The sequence below is a fragment of the Sceloporus occidentalis genome, unplaced genomic scaffold (assembly GCF_023333645.1).
Source record: "Sceloporus occidentalis isolate IW3139 unplaced genomic scaffold, rSceOcc1.0.p SCAF_4, whole genome shotgun sequence".
Classification (NCBI taxonomy): domain Eukaryota; kingdom Metazoa; phylum Chordata; class Lepidosauria; order Squamata; family Phrynosomatidae; genus Sceloporus; species Sceloporus occidentalis.
In genome coordinates this window covers 21,008,335-21,020,467 of record NW_028316984.1, presented here as the reverse complement: position 1 = coordinate 21,020,467, position 12,133 = coordinate 21,008,335, and the positions used below count along the sequence as shown (strand labels likewise).

The following is a 12,133-nucleotide window of genomic DNA, read 5'->3' as shown; positions in this document are numbered from 1 at the left end:
TACCAGAGCAATGCACCTATGAAAGCATGAAGGTGCTACTGACCCATTCCCTCAGAACAAAGACTGGAACATGGTTCACTCCGACCAGAGCGGAAAAGTTGAAGACATGTTGAGTTACTGTAGAAAAACCAAAGAGAAAACACTATTGGCTCCCTTTCCAGGCTCATAATCTTCTCCAGTTCTCATACCTCTACATTGTCTGCTATCACTTCTTGTCTTCTCTTTTCACATATGGAAAAGGGAGAAAGCAACTGTGATTGGGCAAAACCTTTGCGCGAAGGAATACAGTTTCTATCCACAGGTCTTCAAAGTCGTATGTTCTCCAAAGGCAGAAATGCCACTTCAGCCAGTTCTGGCTCCAGGGAAGAAAACTTTCAATCTTTGCGGATGTCACTTTGAGATCTGAGGACGCAGCCTGAAATACTGCAAGGAAGACAGATGTCAGGCACAATTCATTCACGAATATCTTTGTGCGTCACTATTGCCACTGGCTGCGCATTTGATAACGCAGTGTTTTTTGACAACACAAAACAGCAACCTGAGCTGTCCCTGAGTCAGAAATGAGAGTTTCATGATCAAGCAGGATTCTACAGGATTGCATTCACAATGAAATCCAAAAAGAGACCGCTTGTGATTCTTGTGAAATCAGGTCTAGATTGGCTATTTGCCTTACTGTGGGTTTTCCATGGGGACAGTTCCAAGGAAGCTCAATCTCACCCATGTGAGTTATGAGTTTCTTCATCTCATTCGCATTAAGTGCTGTTCCAACCATCACCTGTGGAAGGAAAAACAAGGAGTACTATTCTCTTGCAATTTAATTCAGTTATGTGATACTGTAATTACCCTTTTTTACTCTTAAAAGGAACATCCCAAAAGCATCTGAGGAAGCAGACTGAAGTCTACGAAAGCTCATGATGTCAATTAGTTCTTTCATAGATTTTTGTAGGGTTTTGGCGCAATATGGCTATGTTTCAGAAGAGTTTATTCCTGGCGTTTTGCCAGCATCTGTGGCTACCAACTTCAGCCTAAAAACCCCACAAAAATTTATGGATGCCGGCAATGAAAGCTTTCGACTTCACATTCTTTCTTTCAGTTAGTCTCAAAGGTGCTACAAGATCTCTCTACATCCCTTTATTCAGTATCTAGAGGCCACAGCATATTTGCTTTAGGACTGCAGAAAGAGACTTACATACTTGAGAATTTCTCCCTACCAAAACAAATTCTTAGACACAAAACATGAGAACGTCTGGAAACGCTTGCAGCCTACCCTTCTATCTGCAAGGACTTACTCATGGTAGGCAGGAACATCTATACTTGGGAAAGCTACAAACAGTCTGCAGTGCTACAGCCTAACATAGGTTTGCCACCTTAGTTAAAATGCGGCCAAAGGGTCATCTTTAAAAAAGGGAAAGAGATAAACTGAGATATATTTGAAAATGTCAATCCATTAGCAGATGCATGACTAGAGATAAGGGCTTCTTGGCACCCTAATAATTGCAACACATGTCCTCACAACTCTGCTTGTCACAAAATAATTCTCCCCAACAAGTGTGTGACTTCAAGGGAACTGAATCTTGGTAAACAGAATAACTGCTTTCACTCCTCAGAAAGCTTGGCAGACCTTTGAAGATCTCTGAAGGCGTACGGCCAGTGCCACAAACGGACAACAACTTCGATGGCCTGTGTTCCCAGAGGGACACCTCTTCCAGTAGTGATAGAATGGGGAGCTTCTCCTGCTTTGACCTTAGGCTATGCCACCATTAGTTTGTATTTGGAAATGTAGTTTGATTTATTGGTTGGATATTAGGAGTACAGTGGGCCCTTGGTTTCTCTTTGTATGTTCCTTTATCCCGTGTGTCATTTATCCTTCCACATTTTTTCCCCACACTGCCAATATACATTATAAAAAATCAGCCATACAGAAAGTATACAGTCTATTCCTGAGGACCATGTAAAGCAAATACAGTACTTACAGACTTTCTACAGTTGCGAGAAGCAAACATTTGTCTTATTCTGGAAGCTCTGCACATCGCTCCTGGGCAATCGCTTAACATGAAGATTAACTCTTTTCTATCTTCTGGACCAAAAGTCCAGGTTTTTTTCATTGGCAAAGAAATTAGCTTCACTCTTTGGGTTACAGGAGCTGAAAGATTTTACAACAATTATTTAAAAACACTTTATCATTGTTAAGGGTTGGAGAGAAATTTTACTTTTTATAACAATACATATAAGTTTTGACATTTATGCTACAGTGTCCCCACTTGCAATCTAAATCCCAAATGGGAATATTTAAATTTAACGTTTCATGCTCTTAATGTAGCAAAGGGTATCCAAACATAAACGGTGAGTACAGAGGTGTGTGTGATTAAGAGGACTGTTTCGTTTTTACTTTGATTTGAGGATTATTTTTGGTGATTTTGTTGTCTTCTAAGGATTAAGATTTATTTAACTCAGAAGAAGAGCTGAAACAGCTGCTGATCAAAATGATCTATCAAAAAGCCCACCATTAGCATTGAGATCAGATGGCCTGACAGAAGTAATAGCAGTTTTGGTCATGAAGCTGCTTCAAGGGAAAGAGGAAACATAATGGTTTCAGTTCTTGTTCCTTACGGCTATCTTGTCCAAAATAGAAATTTCATCCCCAGCTCCTCCTGAGATAAATCATGGCTTTTCATCAGGAGTTTACACATGTCTTTGAAATACAAATTATAAGTGTGAATTCACTGGTTGAGATGACAAAGAATGAGAAAAGAGGTAGTAAGGTAATACATTTCCTGTTACACATAAATGTCACAGGTACTTTGCTCTTAAGACTGGTTTAAGTTTTACTAACAGCACAGGATTCACTCCTTTGTGATGTGTTTCATCCATGTAACCAGAATGGATGAAAGACCTGTAATGACTAGTTTGTGCCAAATCTGAATACCAATTGCTTTCCCAAGCTTTTTCAGGTATAATATAGTGACTGGCCTCCAACCCTATTCAAATGTAAACTGAAGGACAAACTAGCAAAAAAGGGAAAAAGAAAGAAAGAAAACAAGAGAGAGAAAGAGAAAGAGAGAGAGAGAGAGAGGCTAGTTCCTTTCTCAGATTTCCAAAACTGATTTCTTAAACAGCAAAAACAGACATATAGGCTGACAGAGAAGCAACTATTACTAGGACTCATAGTACATGGTAACTCCGCTGGAAGTTGGAAAATTAAACCTTTTAAGAAGTGGCAACTGGGTCACTATTCAACAGTCCATGGTTCCAGCTCATCCATAGAGCTTGGGGGTATTCTTGCCCCATTCATTTTAATGGGTTTGAAAAACTCGGTATGTGCAGAAGCGTTACACTGACATAAATTTCTGCCCAGTGAAGGGAATGGAAATAGTTTACTTGAAAAAAAGCTCTGGGTAGATATCAGATCCTGGCATAATTCAGGTATGTACATCCCACCAAGGGATCCCAGCCATCCAAAATGTGGGTTCAATTTTTTGTTGTTTAACCTCAAAATGACCGACTCCACCCTCAGATCCTGAGTTGCTTTGCTCTTGGCCATTTTGCTGCACATTTTTATGGCTCAGATGGGGCTTTCTCATTATTTCTGGTTTAGCAATAAAATTCATCTGGGACTGGACAGCTGGGGAGATATAAGAACTAAGACAGATTGAGCCTGCTTCTGAAGCTTTGGCGGTGCCAGAGATTATTTTGGGGATGAAACAAAGCATCACAGCCAAAATGGAAGAGTGATGGTGGGACAAATGTAGGCCCGTTACAGACAGGCACCCTAGGACGGACTCAGTCCGTGCTAGGGTTAGAAAGGGGCGTCTCTTCCAGACGCCCCTAACCCTAGCACGGACTGAGTCCATAAGAAATGGCGGCGGCCGTAAGAAATGGAGGTGGCTGCTCTGCGTCCACATGTTGCGCAGCGGAAGTGACGCCGTGAGTGCGCGACTAGCACCTCGCGGCGTCTCTTCCGGGGCACAGGAAGGAGTGCGATTTTCGCGCTCCTTCTTTGCTGCGTCCGGGAACTGCATCGTTTGGCTGCTGCAGTTCCCGAATGCAGCAATCGGCGGCAGCAGCAGACCGCCGCTTTTCGGCGGTCTGTAACCCGCCATAGTATAGCTGTCCAGTATCCCATTGCAGGTCCAGTGTGTTCCTCCAACCCCTTGCATATGAAACAATGAAGCAAATGAAGCCTATGAAGCAGATTCTTGACTTGGGGTCAGATGCAACAAATTAGGTGATTTGAAGGAACTAACCATACAAGAGTAGTGGACAGAGTTGACTTTCCCCCTTTAATATCAGATTAAAACATCATATATTTCTGAAAGTCTTTACAGTTTCATTAGGTACATTATGTCTGAGAGGAAGTAGCCAGATGGACAGAAGGTCTTGGAGGCAGGAAGGTTGCATCCTTGAGGTGACTATAATTCCAGTCTCACTAAAGCAAGTAAGCAAATAGTAAGAAATTTAGATAGGAACTTACCATTTTCATCAATGACAAAATCAAAATCAGGTTTTCTATCAAGATACTCTCACTTACAACAATTAAATTTAGATTCCGAGGCCTGAAACAGTCCAAGAGACCAAACAGTACAGTCATATCTGAAGTCAGCGAGATCACACTGCCACTTTTCTCCAGAATCATTCTGGGAGAACCACATCTCCTCCAAAGACATTTATTACAGTTTACAGTGAAACATATTTAAATACTCTTCTAGTTTTAAAAATGATTAAAAAGCAGATTAGAATAATGTAAATATATAGATCATAATAAATAGATAAACACAACCCCACCACAAACTATTTCCTTTTACACAGATTTTACATAGAGGAGCTTCCACAATCTGGGAGCAGCCACTGAGAAGGCTCTCTCGCAGGTCCTCCTCAAATGACCTTGTGATGGCGGTAAGACTGAGAGAAAGCCTCAGTCCTAAAACTGAGACCAAAGACCTTAAAACTTGGGCTGGCTCTTACAGGGAGATAAGGTCTTTCAGCTAAAGCTTAGTGGCAATGTTCAATATTTATATCTGCTTGCCTGCAGGGTTACATCCAGAGCAGCTACAAGGAAGATACACCAGACTGTAAGAAGCAACAAGGCTAATACCAATGGATGGACTTTACTTTGTGTGAAACTAACTATCCCTCACCTTCTCAGACCCTTTAGTCTCCTAGGAAAGACTAACGAGATTAGCTTCTCTCCCTGTAGAATAGTCTGCTCTTGTAATTGCTCAAAATTGTATTTCTCATCAGAAGCATGTTGACCGATTAGAAAGAGGTCTGAGTTCAGCTTGGCTATTATGAATCCTAAATTAAACTGGCCAGCGATATCCATTTTTGCAAACATCTCTTTACTGTATATTGGTGGAAAACAAAAAAGGAGGTTATAAAATTTATAACAGAAGTGTAGAGGTTCTCCCTTTTTAATAAATATTTCATATATGAAAATTCTCAGTATATCCCTCACCCTGAAAAAGAAGGGAAGCCCCTCTTAATGGAGAGTCAGAAGGACTTTGAAACCCAGAGGATAGGAAGCTATGGCTCACAGCAGACAGAAAGCAAACCGTTTCACTGAATGGGAGATGATTTTTTTTATCCAGAACCAAAATTCCAGACTTATTACAATCAGCCCTCTATATCCGCAGATTTTTCATCCATGGATTCAACCATCCATGGTTTGAAAATACTGTGAACAAAATAAATTCTATAAAGCAAACCTTGATTTGCTATTTTATATCCGGGATACCACTTTACTACCTCATTGTATTTAATCGGACTGGAGCATCCATGGATTTTGGTATCCACAGAGTGTCTTGGAACCAAAGCCTAGTAGATACCAAAGGTCCACTGTATTCTCAAACCTTCTTCAGTACTCATCTGCACATACACCCAAAACCAGGGTTGTACTCTTATTTTGCAAACAGAGAAATTAATAGACAAGCACAAATACCTTATGATTTTTTCCCCCTAATTCATCCTCTGCTGTTTTATTTTCTCCTGGACTAATTTTTGCCCTAAATTTTCTGTAATTTAGTATTTCAGCTTTCCTCTCTTGCTGCTTCTTCACTCTGTCTCTCAGGATACTCAGAGAGAAGTTCGGTAGCACAGTTCTCTTTGTTATTTCCATTGGGATTCCATATTGAGAAAGAACCACAGCCTTCCAAATGTCCTTTTCTTCCCACAAACTGGATCCCTGTGAGAGAGAGGAGAGCTGATCATCAAGCGTTTCGCTTTGGGGGATGAACGGTGGAATTGCTGGGACAAGGCACTCCATTGGCTTTGGTTTGAGTCACATTCTGTTCCCAAAGAAGATTCACTCTGAATTTCTTCTTCAGGAACTTGGAATTCTTTGGCCCTTATCAAACGGGGTTTTTACCAGCTCAGATCCAGGGTGAGTGTGAATCGAGTGATGCAGATTCACATTATAACGTGAATGTGTTTTCACACCAGGTTGTCCTTCTAAATTGAGGGGTTGCAGAGTCAGTCTGAATCATGCGATGCGGATTCATGCAAACTGGAGTGAGTGCACATTGTATTACCACACCAGACCATACCATGCGAATTGAAAGATTTGAATAGGCAGCCTTGCGCATGCTCAGTGGGGCTCTGAAAAGGTCACGGCCTTTTAAGCTTCTGGAGTGAAGCGGCTGGATAAAAAACTGGATTATGTTATAACGTAATAATAATAATAATAATAATAATAATAATAATAATAACGTGAAACATGCCTTGCCTCAGCGCTAATGGAGGGGATCACTTCCCACCCCCAGTTGCCTTTTCAAGAAAACCGCATGAGAAGTTTGCCTTAAGGTTGCTGTTAGTTGCAAATGACTTGAAGGCACACAGTAACAAGTGCAATTTCATCCTGCCCCCTTCACTTGAAAACGGAAAGGACCAGCGGAAGGAAATGGGGGGAAATTGCAGCGCCAGATCATGGGAAATTTGCAACCTGGGGTTTTGTGGAGGGGTTCCAGAGTATAAGCAAATTGGCATTCCACACCAGACCAATCCGCAGTGGATTCAAATCGAGCCTCAATGCGAATCCTGTCAACTCACTTATCTAGCGGACTCCCAAAAATGAGGAGCCAGCAAGGGTTCAGTCTGGGAGCATTGCAGAAGCGCCATGCAAGGGGCTCCCATTAAAAGCAACCTGGTGTGAAAATACACTCACGTTATAACGTGAATTTGCATCACTCGATTCACACTCGCCCTGGATCTGAGCTAGAAAACCCCCCGTTTGATAAATGCCTTAATCAGGGGAACTAGCTATGCTTTCACAACTGAAACAGCTAGCAATTTCTGGAGGCCTGGACCCATATCTGAGTCTGCTGAGGCACTACTGCAACCAGAAATCTTCTGCTGATCCCTTGGGATTTCTGTGAAGTACGCACCTGCTTAAATCCATCTCACTCCCACCCTTGGCCATTTGGCTGGAGGCAGTCTTTTTATCCGGGGAATCCAAAACAGTAAAGAATATTGGAAGTTTTTGCTGTTCGGAAGAAGGACGTTGTTGTTTGAGATTTCCAGCATTCTGACCAGTGGCCTTTTTTATAAGGTGGAGAGAAAATGGCTCCCTAAATCTGGCCACAGTCATTGCGATTTTTGCATTTCCACTCAGATTCTGAGACAAGGAATCACGTGTTTCCAATACAGGTGCTTCTGCCTCATTTTGAACCCGTTTTAAAAGAAGAAAGGTTTTATGTTGTGAATAAAAATCCAAGTTGTGGCTCTGTCTAGTGCCAACTGAGATGCAAAGGAAGACAATGGCTTGCAATGACCACTCAGTATTGGCACCAACTGTCCTCATTCTATGCAATGCAAAGCATGTCTATTCAGAGCTTTGTCTGTTACATTCAGTTTGGCTTACGCCCCGGAAATCAGGCCAAGGTCTGCAACCATTAAAAGTGGGTTCATTTAATGCCCACGATAATTAAGCAGTAACCTGGCTGTATGCCCCACTGAATACCATCGGACGCCCTTTGATGAAAACATGCCTATTATATGCCTTTGACTGTCCATTATAACATACAGGTTGAGTCTCCCATATCTGGAATTGCAAAATACTCCAGGATCCAAAATTGTGGGTACAAATAAAATGAATGATAGAATAAATGGGTGGCTAAGAGAATGGCACCTTTGCTTTCTGGTGGTTCAGTGTGCTGCACAAACTGTGTTTCATACACAAAGCCATTACAAATATTACGTGTAAAATTACCTTCGGCCTATGTGTGAAAAGTGTATACAAAACACAAATGAATTTCATGTTTAGGGTCCCATTTTCAAGATATCTTATTATGTATATGCAAATATCCCAAAACCAGAACCCCAAACACTTCTGTTCCCAAGCGTTTTGGATAAGGGAGACTCAGTCTGTAATGCAACGGAGCTAATGGGACTGGGCCACAGTTCCTATACACTTGGGCTTCCCAAAGAGTCCCCATTCCAGGCTTTGTGGTTGTTGTGGTTGTTGTTGTGTGTCACATTTTGAACTTTTTATGACAGCCTTAAGGCCTTGAGACCTTAATTCCCTTCAGAGGGGGCTTGCCCTTGCCTTCCCCTGAGGCTGAGAGAGTGTGACTTGGCCAAGATCTCCCAGAGTGGGCTTCCATGGCTATAGCAGGGAAGAAATCGCTCCTGGAAGCCGTTCTCCTTACAGAAAGAAACCTCCTACTAAACTGCTCCTTTATCAGTTAAGGCTGGAAGTAGGCCTCCAGGTGGTGCTGCTTCCCTCCTTCCCTCCTCCTAGACTCAAGGCTGAGGCCGCGCCTCCCTCCCAGAGACAGAGCAGGGAGGGGGCAGAGAGGGTGGGAGGGGCCATGCAAATCTTGGACCAATGAGATGGGAGGAGAGCCCCAAAACCACTCCTGGGCCCCAGAGTCCCCCAGGAGGGGCTGTGAGGGCAGGGGGCGTGGAGAGGGCCGAGGGTGGAGGGTGCTGGAGGGGGAGGCAGGCAGAAGGAGGGCTGGGGCAGGCCAAGGTCTCACTGTGGCCTCAAAGGACGTCCCAAGGAGAGGGGCCTCTGGGCAGCAATGGAAGTGAGCATGCATTGTTAGGGTGCATTGTCCTTGACAGTAAGGGAGGAAGAAGCTGTGGAAGACAATTTTAGTCTTGAAATTTTATGGTAGATTTTGTCCAGGCTTTTTAATTCTTCTATATATTTTTCAAGCTCCTCCGCCTTTTTGTATCTTGTTGCAGCGAAGAAGGCAGCAGAGCCATGGCCCCCACCAGCCTCCTTGGTCCTTTGTTTCCTGCTCTTGGTGCCTTCCTTGAGGGAGCCTTGGGCAAAGGGCTTTGCAGGAGCCCCTCGCCAAGGAAAAGGAAGGAGGAGAATGATTCTCTGTGGATGATGGGCTCAAGAGTGGCTCAGCCATGAGCAGGAGGCCCCTTAGGAAGACCTAGGGCTCATTTCCATTTACCTTTAAACTGGTTTGCGATTGGCCTTCGCTCCTTCCTCATCCGTGATGAAAGCAGCAACCTGGGAACACTGTATTTATATAAATTGATAGAAGATTCAATTCATTGGTTTTGCAACTGGCATTTACCCAGGCGATGCAATGCAACTCATATTGAGGCAAGTGCTTGCAAAGCCAATGGACTTAACCTTCTATCAATTCATTTTAAATATATATGTGTGTATGTGTGTATATATATATATATAAATATAGTTCCCAAGCCGGGGTGCTGTTTACATTACTGATGACGCACAGGTGATTGACATGCATTTTGAAGCGGCGCAAACTACTAGGAATGACAATTGTGCCAAAAAAGAAGCCATTACACTTATTATTTTTATTATTATTAATGAGATCAGCAGTTTGCTTTAAGTCATAGTGGGAAGGTGGTCCTAAGGTCCAAAACACACTGCGGAGATAATCCCAAGTCTCCTTCCAAGGGCCTCCTGCGCATGGCTGAGCCACTCTTGAGCCCATCATCCACAGAGGCTCCTTCTCCTCCCCCCTTTTGCTCTGAGAGGACTCTGCAAAGCCTTTGCCCAAGGCTCCCTCAGGCTCCCAAAGAACAGACCAGGAAGCAAAGGACCAAGGAAGGAGGCTGGTGGGGCCATGGCTCTGATGCCTTCTTCACTGCAACAAGATACAAAAAGGCTGAGAAGAACTAGCCAAGCGCTATGCACTACCATAAACATAGCAGAAAAAAAACAAAAAAACTTGAGTTTCAGAAAACAACTTTCACAGCATCCAAGAAGAGCTATAAAAGTCTTAACCAAGTGCTTTGCTGCCCAAAGACCTCACTCCTTGGGAGGTCCTTCAAGGTCACAGTGAGACCTTGCCTGACCCCCAGCCCTCCCTCCGCCTGTCTCCCCCTCTGCTCCCCCTCCCCCCTTGGCCCTCTCCACGACCCCCAGCCATACCCCTTCTCACACAGCCTCCCCTTCAGGGGGTCTCTAGGCCCAAGGAGAGACTTTGGGTTCTCCTCCCTTCCTATTGGTTCAACATTTGCATGGCCCCGCCCTCAAGCCCACCCACTACTCCTCTGAGCCTTGGGTAGCACTAGCTGCTTGTCTCCGTTCCATGGCTGCTGGGAGGGAGGCGGAGCGTCAGGCTTGGGGCAAGGAAACAGCGCCACCGTCTGGCCATCGCACTGGAATTGCAAGACTGGGTGAATTACATTTTCTCCTCTCTCCCCATCTGTCCCAAATTTGCATGGCCCCGCCCTTGGCCCCTCCCACCGCCTTCCTTTGGGTCTCTGTCTCTGAATGAAGGAGCATGAGAGACCCTGCAGACTGGGTCAGCCAGAAAAAGCAGCAGCAGCAGCAGCAGCAGCACAGGTCATAAACAGTCCTGGGCATAAAACACTGAACCTCTGGACCATGGCAACCACTTTCAGGCCAGAATGCAGAGGGAAGCCATTGAACTCCACAAACACCTGGACAACTTCTCCAGGAAAGAGGAAACCCTTAAAGTAAGCAAAGGTCCAAAACACACTGCAGGAATAATCCAGACTGAGACTGCTTGAACTGCCCTGGCTCAATGCTAGGGAATTCTGGGAAGTGTAGTTTTGTGAGACACTCAGCCTTCTGGGTCAGGGACCTCTGGGGCCAGAAGAAACTACATTTCCCAGAATTCCCTAGCATTGAGCCAGCGCAGTTAAAGCGGTCTCAGACTGGATTACTTCTGCAGTGTGTTTTGGAGCAAAGTTTGTCCTCCAGTCCTGAAAAACACCAAAACCAAGACCCAGCAAATGCAAATGAAACCCACCCAGAGTCAGGGGTCTTCCCAGCAGAGAAGGAAGCATTACCCCTGAGCCTTTGCCCTTCAAGAGCAGAAGAGTCCACAGAGGAACCTGGCCACCCCTTCCTTCCCCATAAAGAACAGTCCCTATGCCCGCTCTTTCCATGCCAGCGTCCTCTGAAGATGCCAGACACAGACATACAAGAGAGAGAGAGAGAAAGGAGGAGGCTGGGGCCAGAAGCCTGTCTGATTCCATGTCTTCCTTTTCCAGGGCATGTCCTCCATCACTCCCAAAGGCTTTCTCTTGGCCTTTCCCAGGAGAAAGCAGCCAAGAGGAGGAAAGCCAGGGAAGTGTGTGTGTGTCACCAAAGGAAGGCTGAAAACATTCACAGCAATGTAAACCCATGCTTCTTATGGAGAAGTGAGAGCCTTGTGTCATCTAGGTTAGTGGCACAGTAGTAGTCTTCCCAGATGGAAAACTGGAGGTAGTTAATGTAATGAAATGATACTTTACTGTTTTAAATTCTGTTTTTACCTTCTTTTATTTTCTCTCTCTCTTTTTATCAGTGCTGGTCTATGGCTGTAATAAAGATCCTTTTCTATAGTTAATGTACTTTTAGTGGTTGTATAGAAGAGGGAATTTCAGCAGATGTTGCTGGTTCCCTCTTTGCATGACAAGCAACACCTGAAATTTTGTCATTTACACAACCATTAAAGGTACAGTTTTTAATCCGGTAATCCTATGGAATGGTGCTTTATAGTCCAGGTCATGAGAAGAATTCATCCCATGGTACCCAGTTGATGAGGATACCACTGCAAGTAAAATGTTTTGTCGTCTTTGGTCTAGCCATTAGATAGTTTACAACAGAATTTGAACTCGTTTCTTGGCAAGAGGTGGGTGACATAGCCATCTCAGAGCTGTCTAAATATCATGCCCCTTTCCCCCCACAGAAAAGAAG

At 44.0% G+C, this 12,133-nt stretch overlaps 1 pseudogene; it reads right to left on the bottom strand.

The window, feature by feature from the left end:
* Nucleotides 1–601: 601 nt before the first annotated feature.
* LOC149313579 (mismatch repair endonuclease PMS2-like) lies at nucleotides 602–7,792 on the bottom strand (annotated as a pseudogene).
* Between the last annotated feature and the right edge of the window lie 4,341 nt (nucleotides 7,793–12,133).